General features: G+C 51.5%; 1 protein-coding gene across 1 annotated transcript in view; it reads left to right on the top strand.

The window, feature by feature from the left end:
* Window positions 1–10,594: 10,594 nt before the first annotated feature.
* The window catches only part of LOC139226237 (inactive rhomboid protein 2-like), a 93,826-nt gene continuing 89,013 nt past the window's right edge, over window positions 10,595–15,407 (top strand). Inside the window, exon 1 of the mRNA XM_070856858.1 lies at window positions 10,595–11,174. The gene's annotated coding sequence lies outside the window, so the exon portion shown is untranslated. The remainder of the gene's footprint in view (window positions 11,175–15,407) is intronic.

Below are 15,407 nucleotides of genomic sequence, written 5' to 3'. Positions count from 1 at the left end.
GGTATCAGGATCAGTGCCTTCACACTCCTGAGGTCACTGACCTATAACTTGTGGGATAGACCTGGGGCAGGGTATCAGGATCAGTGCCTTCACCCTCCTGAGGTCACTGACCTATAACTTGTGGGGACCCTGCGGCAGGGTATCAGGATCAGTGCCTTCACCCTCCTGAGGTCGCTGACCTATAACTTGTGGGGACACCTGGGGCACGGTATCAGGATCAGTGTCTTCACCCTCCTGAGGTCACTGACCTATAAGTTGTGGGGACCCTGGGGCAGGGTATCAGGATCAGTGTCTTCACCCTCCTGAGGTCACTGACCTATAACTTGTGGGATAGACCTGGGGCAGGGTATCAAGATCAGTGTCTTCACCCTCCTGAGGTCACTGACCTATAACTTGTGGGGACACCTGGGGCAGGGTATCAGGATCAGTGCCTTCACACTCCTGAGGTCACTGACCTATAACTTGTGGCATAGACCTGGGGCAGGATATCAGGATCAGTGCCTTCACCCTCCTGAGGTCACTGACCTATAACTTGTGGCATAGACCTGGGGCAGGGTATCAGGATCAGTGTCTTCACCCTCCTGAGGTCACTGACCTTTAACTTGTGGGGACACCTGGGGCAGGGTATCAGGATCAGTGCCTTCACCCTCCTGAGGACACTGACCTATAACTTGTGGGATAGACCTGGGGCAGGGTATCAGGATCAGTGCCTTCACCCTCCTGAGGTCACTGACCTATAACTTGTGGGATAGACCTGCGGCAGGGTATCAGGATCAGTGCCTTCACCCTCCTGAGGTCACTGACCTATAACTTGTGTGGACACCTGGGGCAGGGTATCAGGATCAGTGTCTTCACCCTCCTGAGGTCACTGACCTATAACTTGTGGGGACACCTGGGGCAGGGTATCAGGATCAGTGTCTTCACCCTCCTGAGGTCACTGACCTATAACTTGTGGGGACACCTGGGGCAGGGTATCAGGATCAGTGCCTTCACCCTCCTGAGGTCACTGACCTATAACTTGTGGGGACCCTGGGGCAGGATATCAGGATCAGTGTCTTCACCCTCCTGAGGTCACTGACCTATAACTTGTGTGGACACCTGGGGCAGGGTATCAGGATCAGTGTCTTCACCCTCCTGAGGTCACTGACCTATAACTTGTGGGGACACCTGGGGAAGGGTATCAGGATCAGTGCCTTCACCCTCCTGAGGTCACTGACCTATAACTTGTGGGATAGACCTGGGGCAGGGTATCAGGATCAGTGTCTTCACCCTCCTGAGGTCACTGACCTATAACTTGTGGGGACACCTGGGGCAGGGTATCAGGATCAGTGCCTTCACCCTCCTGAGGCCACTGACCTATAACTTGTGGGGACACCTGGGGCAGGGTATCAGGATCAGTGCCTTCACCCTCCTGAGGCCACTGACCTATAACTTGTGGGGACACCTGGGGAAGGGTATCAGGATCAGTGTCTTCACCCTCCTGAGGTCACTGACCTTTAACTTGTGGGGACCCTGGGGCAGGGTATCAGGATCAGTGCCTTCACCCTCCTGAGGTCACTGACCTATAACTTGTGGGGACACCTGGGGCAGGGTATCAGGATCAGTGTCTTCACCCTCCTGATGTCACTGACCTATAAATTGTGGGATAGACTTGGGGCAGGGTATCAGGATCAGTGCCTTCACCCTCCTGAGGTCACTGACCTATAACTTGTGGGATAGACCTGGGGCAGGGTATCAGGATCAGTGTCTTCACCCTCCTGAGGTCACTGACCTATAACTTGTGGGGACACCTGGGGCAGGGTATCAGGATCAGTGCCTTCACCCTCCTGAGGCCACTGACCTATAACTTGTGGGGACACCTGGGGCAGGGTATCAGGATCAGTGCCTTCACCCTCCTGAGGCCACTGACCTATAACTTGTGGGGACACCTGGGGAAGGGTATCAGGATCAGTGCCTTCACCCTCCTGAGGTCACTGACCTATAACTTGTGGGGACACCTGGGGCAGGGTATCAGGATCAGTGTCTTCACCCTCCTGAGGTCACTGACCTTTAACTTGTGGGGACCCTGGGGCAGGATATCAGGATCAGTGCCTTCACCCTCCTGAGGTCACTGACCTATAACTTGTGGGGACACCTGGGGCAGGGTATCAGGATCAGTGTCTTCACCCTCCTGATGTCACTGACCTATAAATTGTGGGATAGACTTGGGGCAGAGTATCAGGATCAGTGCCTTCACCCTCCTGAGGTCACTGACCTATAACTTGTGGGATAGACCTGGGGCAGGGTATCAGGATCAGTGCCTTCACCCTCCTGAGGTCACTGACCTATAATTTGTGGGACACCTGGGGCAGGGTATCAGGATCAGTGCCTTCACCCTCCTGAGGTCACTGACCTATAACTTGTGGGGACACCTGGGGCATGGTATCAGGATCAGTGTCTTCACCCTCCTGAGGTCACTGACCTATAACTTGTGGGGACACCTGGGGCAGGGTATCAGGATCAGTGTCTTCACCCTCCTGAGGTCACTGACCTATAACTTGTGGGGACACCTGGGGCAGGGTATCAGGATCAGTGCCTTCACCCTCCTGAGGTCACTGACCTATAACTTGTGGGGACCCTGGGGCAGGATATCAGGATCAGTGTCTTCACCCTCCTGAGGTCACTGACCTATAACTTGTGTGGACACCTGGGGCAGGGTATCAGGATCAGTGTCTTCACCCTCCTGAGGTCACTGACCTATAACTTGTGGGGACACCTGGGGAAGGGTATCAGGATCAGTGCCTTCACCCTCCTGAGGTCACTGACCTATAACTTGTGGGATAGACCTGGGGCAGGGTATCAGGATCAGTGTCTTCACCCTCCTGAGGTCACTGACCTATAACTTGTGGGGACACCTGGGGCAGGGTATCAGGATCAGTGCCTTCACCCTCCTGAGGCCACTGACCTATAACTTGTGGGGACACCTGGGGCAGGGTATCAGGATCAGTGCCTTCACCCTCCTGAGGCCACTGACCTATAACTTGTGGGGACACCTGGGGAAGGGTATCAGGATCAGTGCCTTCACCCTCCTGAGGTCACTGACCTATAACTTGTGGGGACACCTGGGGCAGGGTATCAGGATCAGTGTCTTCACCCTCCTGAGGTCACTGACCTTTAACTTGTGGGGACCCTGGGGCAGGGTATCAGGATCAGTGCCTTCACCCTCCTGAGGTCACTGACCTATAACTTGTGGGGACACCTGGGGCAGGGTATCAGGATCAGTGTCTTCACCCTCCTGATGTCACTGACCTATAAATTGTGGGATAGACCTGGGGCAGGGTATCAGGATCAGTGTCTTCACCCTCCTGAGGTCGCTGGCCTATAACTTGTGGGGACACCTGGGGCAGGGTATCAGGATCAGTGTCTTCACCCTCCTGAGGTCGCTGGCCTATAACTTGTGGGGACACCTGGGGCAGGGTATCAGGATCAGTGTCTTCACCCTCCCGAATTCCCTTGCTTGCTACTTTTGGGGACACTCTATTCCCGACATCTCGCAACAGCATTTTGTTCACAATCTTAATCGGTGCGTTACATTGATTGCCATGCATACAATGTCTCTTTAAGTTCAATTGGTTGCAGGTTTCCTTTCAGAGAACCCCGCTGGCTTTACCCCAATCAGATCCTTTGTTAGACACCACATGTTGCTCCCTCAGCGTTGCACCTCGTGGTCTGGCCGCGGCCATCTTAGTTTCCAGCCACGCTGCCCCTCGCTGCAGCAGGGACACCATCTTGCCTCTGTCCTCGAGGTCGACTGCCTTGATCCTTCTCTCCCGCGATTCTGCCACAAAAGCTGGAAGAGTGCCTGTGAATTCGATCTTCCTCCCCAGGAGTCCTGCCACTGGAGCTGGGAAGGTACTTTTAGGTCGTTCCGGTCGGATCATTGCCACGCAGTCGTGATGGACGGTCTGTGCCTCAGGTGCTGTGCTGGTCTGTTCTCTGGTGCCTGGCCCAAGCGAAGGTGAGGTTTTGCTCTGCTCTGAGCACGGGGGACATCGATTGCTGGAGTGAAGAGGTCTTCCCATTTCCACTGGATGTTCCCCATCCACCTTCTTCCGAGTAGCGTTGGATCATCATCTGCAACAATCCACAGAGGTAACTTGTGCACCACGCCATTATGGATTACACTTACATCCGCACTACCAAGGACTGGGATCAGCTCCTTGGTGTAGGTGTGCAACTTTTCCTGTACTGGAACCAGCTCGAGTCATTTTTCATTCCATTGCCTCTCAAAGGCATCCCGGCTCATCACTGACTGGCTCGCTCCCGTGTCCACTTCCATGCAGGCTGGAACGCAGTTTATCTGGACTTCCATCTTCACTGGAGGACAATCGGTGGTGCAGGTATACACTACATACATTTCTTCTTGGGGCTGAGCTGCCTCTCTGTCCAAATCATCATACTCCCCACTGGATTCAAAGTCATCTACCGACTCCTCTGCTAGACGGTGAGTCGTATTTCTTTTACACATACGCTGGAGGTAGCCCTTCATGTTACAGACTTTGCATACGTACTCAGCAAACCGACACTGGTGAACCCTATGGTTTCCTCCGCAAAGCCAGCATGGTGCTACTCGATTAGCACCCCTTGGCGGACTCTGAGTTCTGGAACCCTGAGGTCTGTGCTCTCTGCTCTGGGCAGAGCCATGTTCTACAGTCTTGCCTGTGAAAGGCATCATTCTGTGTACAGTACTTGCCGGGTTTGAGTCCACAGGATGAATAATTTGATTGGTGCTGCAGGTCGAGATCATGAACGCCTGACTGATGCTGATGGCCTTCTGCAGGTTGACTGTGCTGTCGACAGATAATAGCTTGTGAAGGAGGCCCTCGTGGCCAATTCCTATAACGAAGATGTCTCGCAATGCTTCGTTGAGGTGCGTGCCAAAATCACACGGTGCTGCAAGTCTCCTGAGGTCGGCAGCATATTTTGCAATCTCCTGGCCCTCAGGTCTGCGGTGAGTGTAGAGTAAGTGCCTGGCCGTGAGGATGCTCCGTTTTGGTTTTAATTGGTCGTGAATTAGTTCAGTCAGCTCATCGTATGTCTTATCCTTGGCCTTGGTGGGTGCAGCAAGTCCCTGACGAGGCAGTAGGCCTCGGGCCCACAACTGGTCAGCAGTATAGCCTTGCGCTTCTCCGCTAATGTGTCCATCTCCCCTGGCAGGTTGTTTGTCATGAAATATTGCTTGAGCCTTTCTATGAAAGCATCCCAATCATCACTCTCTGCAAAGTCTTTTAGTGTGCCAAAGGTAGCCATAATCGCGCGAAAGTCCGTATTCTCATCGCCAGTTGTTATGTCTGTGATGCACTTGTGAATGACTCCATGAGGCAACGTGTTGTACTCAAACTGTAGTAACCTTGGTCCTTTATTCGTAACTCCAGAGTGAGGCACAAGCCTTTTATACTGGGCCCTGCAGACCTTTGCAGGTGACCCTCAGGTCTCCCACCGTAGTGCCCTCTGGTGTACAGCCTCTGCCACAGGGGCAGGAAACCCTTCTCCACTAGTTGCACCCTCTAGTGATGCCAGCATAGTATATACACAGTGTAAACCGTATTGATAGTACATCAGATAACAAGTCTCCATCTTATGCAACTATACAGTGACGACACAGAGAGTATATCTATAGTCTGCATATATAACAGCCCCAATCCTTCCTCAGTCTCTTATGCTCCCAACACCACTGCCACAACCGGCCTTCTTCAGCCAGTCTTTGAATGTGGTCTCTGATCCTTCCTTCAGCCAATGTTCCAGCCTGGTCTCAATTGGGACCCATCTGTCTGACCTCTTCCCTGCTTCATAGCATTCATTTGATAAGCACCAATTTGTGTATAATTTGATTAGAATCAATCGCTGCTTCTCAGCTTTGTTCTAGGAACCACCGTAACAATGTGCTGTGGGACTGTACGCTGAGACACTGCCCAATCTCAGTTACTAACATAGTCTCATCTTCAGCTCCACCTCTGCACCAGAGTCAATCACTAACATTAACATCACCATCTTATTCAAAACCCCATCAATGCCTGTGTCTCAGAATAACTGCTCTCCATCCCATCACGTACCACCTCTGACCTCATCCCTTTCCACCCTTCACTCCTGCAATCTTCTATTTCCTCGAGGTCTATTAAATTGTCAGCCATTACCTGTCTTCTATAAATCACTTGCTGCTGCTGGTGTGGGGTGTCTGTTACCTGGGATCAATGCTGGGGCGATCTAATCCAGGTCTTTCAGACGATTATAGGATTCAATAAGGTAGAGAGAGAGAGATCAACTATTTCCTCTGCTGGGGGAGTCCAGAAGAAGGGGCAGAACCTTAAAATTAGAGCCAAGCCGTTCAGCAGTGAAATCAGGAAGTGCTTCTTCACACAAAGGGCCGTGGGAATCTGCAACTCTCCCACCCAAAAGGCTGTTAAGGCTGGGGGGGGGATCAATTGAAAATTTCAAAACTGAGATTGTTAGATTTTTGTTGGGTAAGGGTATTAAAGGTTACGGAACCGATGTGGGAAGATGGAGTTAAGATACAGATCTAATTGAATGGCGGAACAGGTTCGAGGGGCTGAATGGGACTTATGTTCCTGTGTAACAGGCTCGAGGGGCTGAATGGCCTCCACCTGTTCCTAATGTAACAGGCTCGAGGGGCTGAATGGCCTCCACCTGTTCCTAATGTAACAGGCTCGAGGGACTGAATGGTCTCCCTATTCCTGTGTAACAGGCTCAAGGGGCTGATGGCCTCCTCCTTTTCCTAATGTAACAGGCTTGAGGGGCTGAATGGCCTCCTCCTGTTCCTGTGTAACAGACTGAGTGGATGAATGGGTCTCCTGTTCCTGTGTAATAGAAACATAGAAACATAGAAAATAGGTGCAGGAATAGGCCATTCGGCCCTTCTAGCCTGCACCACCATTCAATGAGTTCATGGCTGAACATGCAACTTCAGTACCCCATTCCTGCTTTCTGGCCATACCCCTTGATCCCCCTAGTAGTAAGGACTTCATCTAACTCCTTTTTGAATATATTTAGTGAATTGGCCTCAACAACTTTCTGTGGTAGAGAAGTCCACAGGTTCACCACTCTCTGGGTGAAGAAGTTTCTCCTCATCTCGGTCCTAAATGGCTTACCCCTTATCCTTAGACTGTGACCCCTGGTTCTGGACTTCCCCAACATTGGGAACATTCTTCCTGCATCTAACCTGTCTGAACCCATCAGAATTTTAAACGTTTCTATGAGGTCCCTCTCATTCTTCTGAACTCCAGTGAATACAAGCCCAGTTGATCCAGCCTTTCTTGACAGGTCAGTCCCGCCATCCCGGGAATCAGTTTGGTGAACCTTCACTGCACTCCCTCAATAGCAAGAATGTCCTTCCTCAAGTTAGGAGACCAAAACTGTACACAATACTCCAGGTATGGCCTCACCAAGGCCCTGTACAACTGTAGCAACACCTCCCTGCCCCTGTACTCAATCCCCTCGCTATGAAGGCCAACATGCCATTTGCTTTCTTAATCGCCTGCTGTACCTGCATGCCAACCTTCAATGACTGATGTACCATGACACCCAGGTCTCGTTGCACCTCCCCTTTTCCTAATCTGTCACCATTCAGATAATAGTCTGTCTCTCTGTTTTTACCACCAAAGTGGATAACCTCACATTTATCCACATTATACTTCATCTGCCATGCATTTGCGTCTAAATCATTAATGTACAGTGTAAACAGCTGGGGCCCCAGCACAGAACCTTGCGGTACCCCACTAGTCACTGCCTGCCATTCTGAAAAGTACCCATTTACTCCTACTCTTTGCTTCCTGTCTGACAAACAGTTCTCAATCCATGTCAGCACACTACCCCCAATCCCATGTGCTTTAACTTTGCACATTAATCTCTTGTGTGGGACCTTGTCGAAAGCCTTCTGAAAGTCCAAATATACCACATCAACTGGTTCTCCCTTGTCCACTCTACTGGAAACATCCTCAAAAAATTCCAGAAGATTTGTCAAGCATGATTTCCCTTTCACAAATCCATGCTGACTTGGACCTATCATGTCACCTCTTTCCAAATGCGCTGCTATGACATCCTTAATAATTGATTCCATCATTTTACCCACTACTGAGGTCAGGCTGACCGGTCTATAATTCCCTGTTTTCTCTCTCCCTCCTTTTTTAAAAAGTGGGGTTACATTGGCTACCCTCCACTCGATAGGAACTGATCCAGAGTCAATGGAATGTTGGAAAATGACTGTCAATGCATCTGCTATTTCCAAGGCCACCTCCTTAAGTACTCTGGGATGCAGTCCATCAGGCCCTGGGGATTTATCGGCCTTCAATCCCATCAATTTCCCCAACACAATTTCCCGACTAATAAGGATTTCCCTCAGTTCCTCCTCCTTACTAGACCCTCTGACCCCTTTTATATCCGGAAGGTTGTTTGTGTCCTCCTTAGTGAATACCGAACCAAAGTACTTGTTCAATTCGTCTGCCATTTCTTTGTTCCCTGTTATGACTTCCCCTGATTCTGACTGCAGGGGACCTACATTTGTCTTTACTAACCTTTTTCTCTTTACATATCTATAGAAACTTTTGCAATCCGTCTTTATGTTCCCTGCAAGCTTCTTCTCGTACTCCATTTTCCCTGCCCTAATCAAACACTTTGTCCTCCTCTGCTGAGTTCTAAATTTCTCCCAGTCCCCGGGTTCGCTGCTATTCCTGGCCAATTTGTATGCCACTTCCTTGGGCTCGAGGGGTTGAATGGGCCTCCTCTTGTGCCTGTGTAACAGGCTCGAGGGGCTGAATGGCCTCCTCCTGTTCCTAATGTAACAGGCTTGAGGGGCTGAATGGGCCTCCTCCTGTTCCTGTGTAACAGGCTCGAGGGGTTGAATGGGCCTACTCCTGTTCCTGTGTAACAGGCTCGAGTGGATGAATGGGTCTCCTGTTCCTGTGTAACAGGCTCGAGGGGCTGAATGGCCTCCTCCTGTTCCTAATGTAACAGGTTTGAGGGGCTGAATGGCCTCCTCCTGTTCCTGTGTAACAGGCTCGAGGGGCTGAATGGCCTCCTCCTGTTCCTGTGTAACAGGCTCGAGGGGCTGAATGGCCTCCTCCTGTTCCTAATGTAACAGGCTCGAGGGGCTGAATGGCCTCCTCCTGTTCCTAATGTAATAGGCTCGAGGGGCTGAATGGCCTTCTCCTGCTCCTATCTTCAACAAGAATCCAGAAGCCATGTGTTCAATTAGACTAGTATCAATACATTTTATTTGATTGAATTTAATTTTTTTAAAATAGTTTGTAGATTGAAATGAGAGGCAGTGTTTGGTGGCAGGCTGTGTAGAGTGGACATTGTGAATAAAGCCTGACTGTCTCTCGCTTCACTGTTATACAAAGGGTTAATGAGCAGACGTCAATCTGCTACTATTTCAGTTTTTATGGGTTGAGCAATGCTGAATTTGTTCAAAGTTCAAATGGTGCAACTTCCTCTGTTACAGACAGCAGAAAGATCATGTAAGTACTCAGCCGAGAGTATCTGCGACAGGCCTAGTGCAGGACAGGGCTGGTGCAGGGCAGGCCTGGTGTAAGGCAGGGCAGGTGTAGGGTAGGGCAGGTGCAGGGCAGGCCTGGTGTAAGGCAGGGCAGGTGCAGGGCAGGGTTGGTGTAGGGCAGGTGTAGGGCAGGTGCAGGTCAGGGTTGGTGTAGGGCAGGTTTGGTGTAGGGCAGGGTTGGTGTAGGGCAGGGCAGGGCAGGGCAGGGCAGGTAAAGGCCAGGGCAGGTGTAGGGTAGGGCAGGTAAAGGCCAGGGCAGGTGTAGGGCAGGGCAGGGCAGGTGTAGGGCAGGTGCAGGGCAGGGCAGGTGCAGGGCAGACCTGGTGTAAGGCAGGGCAGGTGCAGGACAGGGTTGCTGTAGGACAGGTGTAGGGCAGGGTTGGTGTAGGGCAGGTGTAGGGCAGGGCAGGGCAGGGTTGGTGTAGGGAAGGTGTAGGGTAGGACAGGTGTAGGGCAGGGCAGGACAGGTGCAGGTCAGGGTTGGTGTAGGGCAGGGTTGGTGTAGGGCAGGGCAGGGCAGGTAAAGGCCAGGGCAGGTGTAGGGCAGGTGAAGGGCAGGGCAGGTGCAGGTCAGGGCTGGTGTTGGGCAGGGCAGGTGCAGGTCAGGGCTGGTGTAGGGCAGGTGAAGGGCAGGGCAGGTGCAGGTCAGGGCTGGTGTAGGGCAGGGCAGGTGCAGGTCAGGGCTGGTGTAGGGCAGGTGAAGGGCAGGGCAGGTGCAGGTCAGGGCTGGTGTAGGGCAGGTGCAGGTCAGGGCTGGTGAAGGGCAGGGCAGGTGTAAGGCTGAAGGGCATTTTCTGGCTCTGTGTTCCTGTTATGTCTTTGCCTTTGGTGTGATTGGTCTCAGCTCGAATAGATTGGTGAATTGTGACATTTGCTGAGGGAGCCAGCTGGAGACCAAAGGTGGCTTGGGGAGGAGCAGATTGTATTTATATAGTACCTTTCGTGACAAAGTGCTTTACACCATTGAATTATTGAATTACTTTTGATGAGCAGTCAGTGTTATCGCTAAATGCAGCAGTCAATTTGCAGAAAGCAAGATTGCATAGAGCAATGAGCAAATGTTTTGTTGGTGTTGATATGAGGATAAATATTGACCCGGACACTGGGAAATCTCCCTGCTGTTCCTAGGAAAAGAACCACAGAATCTTTAATGTCCATCTGAACAAGCAGATCGTGGACCTAACGGCACCAAGAAGGGGAAGGAAGTGACTATGGTGGCACTGCTTGTGAAATAGACAGGGGGGCGGTTTCCAGGAGCGTAGATTGCATTTATTTCGAAGTAGGTGTTGGACAATGAAGAGTGTAGAGAGAGTGAACAAGGAATTCAATTGAGAATAGCCCCTCATTTGAGGTTGAGGTATTAGGAACCAGCGACTGAGTCCAGAAACTGGACGATGTTTGGATGAAGTGAATTGCCGGCTTGGTGTGGAGTGAGCGGTCTAAAGGACCAGGCAGTGGCGAGAGGTCAGTAGAGAGCAGTGTTCAGCTGGTGCTCACCGACTGCCCGAAGGAGAGCGGGGTGCACCAAACTTCTGTTAAAAGTCCCTCTTTCTTTCCAGTCGTCTTCTCGGAGGCGCGAGTTGTAAAGTGTCCCGTCATGGTTCCCAATATAAACCTGGCTCCGGTAAGTTCCCTTCGGTACCGGCTCGGCTCGGCTATTCATGGTGCCGCCCGCTTCTGTTTGTTGAGCACCTGTCCGGTACCTGAGCCCCGGCCATAGTCCACACATGGAACCGGGAGTGGCACAGAGCGGGGGTCCCGGGAGGGGGAGGCCGGGGGTCCCGGGAGGGGGAGGCCGGGGGTCCCGGGAGGGGGAGGCCGGGGGTCCCGGGAGGGGGAGGCGGAGGGTCCCGGGAGGGGGAGGCGGAGGGGGAGGGGGAGGGTCCCGGGAGGGGGAGGGTCCCGGGAGGGGGAGGCGGAGGGTCCCGGGAGGGGGAGGCGGAGGGGGAGGGGGAGGGTCCCGGGAGGGGGAGGGTCCCGGGAGGGGGAGGCGGAGGGTCCCGGGAGGGGGAGGCGGAGGGTCCCGGGAGGGGGAGGCGGGGGGTCCCGGGAGGGGGAGGGGGGGGGTCCCGGGAGGGGGAGGGGGGGGAGGCGGGGGGTCCCGGGAGGGGGAGGGGGGGAGGCGGGGGGTCCCGGGAGGGGTGGGGGGGGCAGGATCATTTCAGGTGATGAAACTTCAACATTTGCCGGCTCTGGAATTGTTGGTAGATTGAAACCCATCGTGGCGCGTTGGGAGATCTTACCGTCCGGTCTTCATTCTTTCCCCATTCTCACTTGGGACCTTTCTCACGTCCTCCATCGTTTCTGCTGCAAGATTCAAGCTCCCTTGGTGTTGCCAGAGCCGGATTCACTTCATCGTTCCGGCCTCGGTGTTTTTCAGCTCCCACATCGACTCCCCCACTGGGTTTATCAGTTAAGGGCTGTAGGAACAGGAGGGGACATTCAGCCCCTCCAGCATTCTATTAGATCACATGGTTGATCTGTACCTCACCATACAGGACAAAGCAGCCCACTTAATCGGCTCCCCATCCTCCACCACCGGCGCACCGTGGCTGCAGTGTGCACCATCTGCAAGATGCACTGCAGCAACTCCCAAATCCACAACCTCTACCACCTCGAAGGACAAGGGCAGCAGGCCCATGGGAACACCACCACCTCTACGTTCCCCTCCCAGTCACACATCATCCTGACTTGGAAATATATCGGCCATTCCTTCATCGTCGCTGGGTCACAATCCTGGAACTCCCTCCCTATCAGCACTGTGGGAGCACCTTCACCACACGGACTGCAGCGGTTCAAGAAGGCGGCTCACCACCACCTTCTCAAGGGGCAATTAGGGATGGGCAATAAATGCCGGCCTTGTCAGCGACCGTCCCCCGCCCCATCCTGAGTGTCTATTTTTTTTTTAAAAACTCAATTTATTCGACTTTGCTCCATATTACCTTGCTTTTATAGTGTTGAAAGCTCCAATTGACCCCCAGCATCCACACGTTTTGGGGGAGAGAGTTCCAGATTTTCAGCACCCTTTGTGTGAAGAAATACTCCCTGACATCACCCCTGAACGGCTGGGCTCGAATTTTAAGGTTCTATCCCTTGTTCTGGACACCCCCAGCAGAGGAAAACTATTTATCCTATCAACCTCCTAAACTCGAGGGAATACAAACCAGATGTGTGCAACCTGGCCTCATAATGTAACCGTTTCCTGCTCCGGCAGTGCAGCTTCCCCCTCCTGCTGTTTCCTCTGGATGATGTCAGCACTTCCCACACATGTTGAGACTGGCCTGCTGCCTCTGGGTGGAATCCCAGCTTCAGTGAGTGAGGCTCAAACACACCGCGACAACAACCAATCCATTGTCCAGCAGGTAGGAGTTTGTGTGAAATGGGGAAAGCAGGGCTGAGAGTTGGGTCTTTCCCCACCACAGCCTGGTTCTAACTGGGCCCAGTGAGGCCAGCCAGTGTGTAATAGTCTGAGCCCTGCATTTCCTGCATCAGGAATAAAGGCTAGTGGGCACTTCCCATGTTGAGTGTAGCAGTGTTCTCTCCTTTTACTGATCTTTTGTAAAATACATTTCTGTTTTTGATTTTAATTTGTTTCCCCCGTGTCTTCCTGACGCTGCTGGTAATTCTCCGTTTACTGTTTCCATTCCTGTCCGGGCCCTCTCCCAATTCAATGGGTTTCTCTATTTATTTATCCCCACATCATGAACCCAGCAGTTTATTTCCGGTCTCTGCAATCGCGCACTTCTCTCCCCTGACACCAGAGGGCAGCACACACTGGCCGCTCACAATCTGCAAATTTAAAAGACAATTTAATATTTGGTAATAAGTCATCAAACGCTGAGAAACGACATCCGCCGGTCCCTCTACACATGAAGCTCAGAGAGTCGGGTTCATTTGCGATTGGTGATCTGGCCTATGGGACCCAAGGTCAGGTGCAGGCTGGATCTGACTCTGGCCAGTGACAGTGACCAGGACCCTGAGTCAAGCTGCAAGTAGTGACTGAAGGGGAGTTTGTGATCATGGACTGGACTCGAGCTCATTCTAGTGGGTAGTGGAGTAAAGGGTCCTCATTGCAGGAGGGAAGCGATGAGTATTCGGCTGATCAAACAGTGATCTGGATGTGAAAGCAGTTCACACTCCGTGAGTTTAATCGAATATTTGGAGGAAATCATTGCCTCGATTAATGAGTTTCGGATTCTCAAAGAATTTGCTAAGGTGTCGCATTAAAAGGAGGGAGGGAAAGGCGAAAGTTTGATGCCTTTCAGAGGGGGAACAGCTGGCAGACGGTTTCATGCTGATTAAATATGAAGAGTGACATCCTTAACCATGGAGGAACAGCGAGATCTGAAGGAGCAAATAGAAACATCTGTATAATCTGGGGTTTTATGCACGGGAGCACTGAATATGAAAGTAAGGAAGTAGATATATCGCCAAGACCGGATGAAATGTACCTGAGGCTTTTACAGGGGTATCTGACGATTCGGAAAGATAGACAAGAAGGGAAAGGAGGTGGGGTAGCTCTGTTAATAAAGGATGAAATCAGGGCAGTTGTGAGAGACGATATTGGCTCTAATGAACAAAATGTGGGTGGAGATTAGAGATAGTAAGGGGAAAAACTCACTGGTGGGCATAGTTGAAAGGCCCCCAAATAATAACTTCAAGGTGGGGCGGGCAATAATCAAGGGAATAATAGAGGCATGTGAAAAAGGAACGGCAGTAATCATGGGGGATTTTAACCTACATATCGATTGGTCAAATCAAATCGCACGGGGTAGCCTGGAGGAGGAATTCATAGAATGCGTATGGGATTGTTTCTTAGAACAGTATGTTACAGAACCTACAAGGGAGCAAGCTATCTTAGATCTGGTCCTGTGTAATGAGACAGGAATAATAAACGATAAAAAAAAGGAGGGAGAGAGAACACAGGGAATTACAGACCGGTCAGCCTGACATCGGTAGTGGGTAAAATGATGGAATCAATTATTAAGGATGTCATCGCAGTGCATTTGGAAAGAGGTAATATGATAGGTCCAAGTCAGCATGGATTTGTGAAAGGGAAATCATGCTTGACAAATCTTCTGGAATTTTTTGAGGATGTTTCCAGTAGAGTGGACAAGGGAGAACCAGTCGATGTGGTATATTTGGACTTTCAGAAGGCTTTCGACAAGGTCCCACACAAGAGATTAATGTGCAAAGTTAAAGCACATGGGATTGGGGGTAGTGTGCTGACATGGATTGAGAACTGTTTGTCAGACAGGAAGCAAAGAGTAGGAGTAAATGGGTACTTTTCAGAATGGCAGGCAGTGACTAGTGGGGTACCGCAAGGTTCTGTGCTGGGGCCCCAGCTGTTTACACTGTACATTAATGATTTAGACGAGGGGATTAAATGTAGTATCTCCAAATTTGCAGATGACACTAAGTTGGGTGGCAGTGTGAGCTGCAAGGAGGATTCTATGAGGCTGCAGAGCGACTTGGATAGGTTAGGTGAGTGGGCAAATGCATGGCAGATGAAGTATAATGTGGATAAATGTGAGGTTATCCACTTTGGTGGTAAAAACAGAGAGACAGACTATTATCTGAATGGTGACAGATTAGGAAAAGGAGAGGTGCAACGAGACCTGGGTGTCATGGTACATCAGTCATTGAAGGTTGGCATGCAGGTACAGCAGGCGGTTAAGAAAGCAAATGGCATGTTGGCCTTCATAGCGAGGGGATTTGAGTACAAGGGCAGGGAGGTGTTGCTACAATTGTACAGGGCCTTGGTGAGGCCACACCTGGAGTATTGTGTACAGTTTTGGTCTCCTAACCTGAGGAAGGACATTCTTGCTATTGAGGGAGTGCAGCGAAGGTTCACCAG

Source organism: Pristiophorus japonicus, chromosome 16 (genome assembly GCF_044704955.1).
Source record: "Pristiophorus japonicus isolate sPriJap1 chromosome 16, sPriJap1.hap1, whole genome shotgun sequence".
Classification (NCBI taxonomy): domain Eukaryota; kingdom Metazoa; phylum Chordata; class Chondrichthyes; family Pristiophoridae; genus Pristiophorus; species Pristiophorus japonicus.
This window is presented reverse-complemented; position numbering and strand designations above follow the sequence as displayed.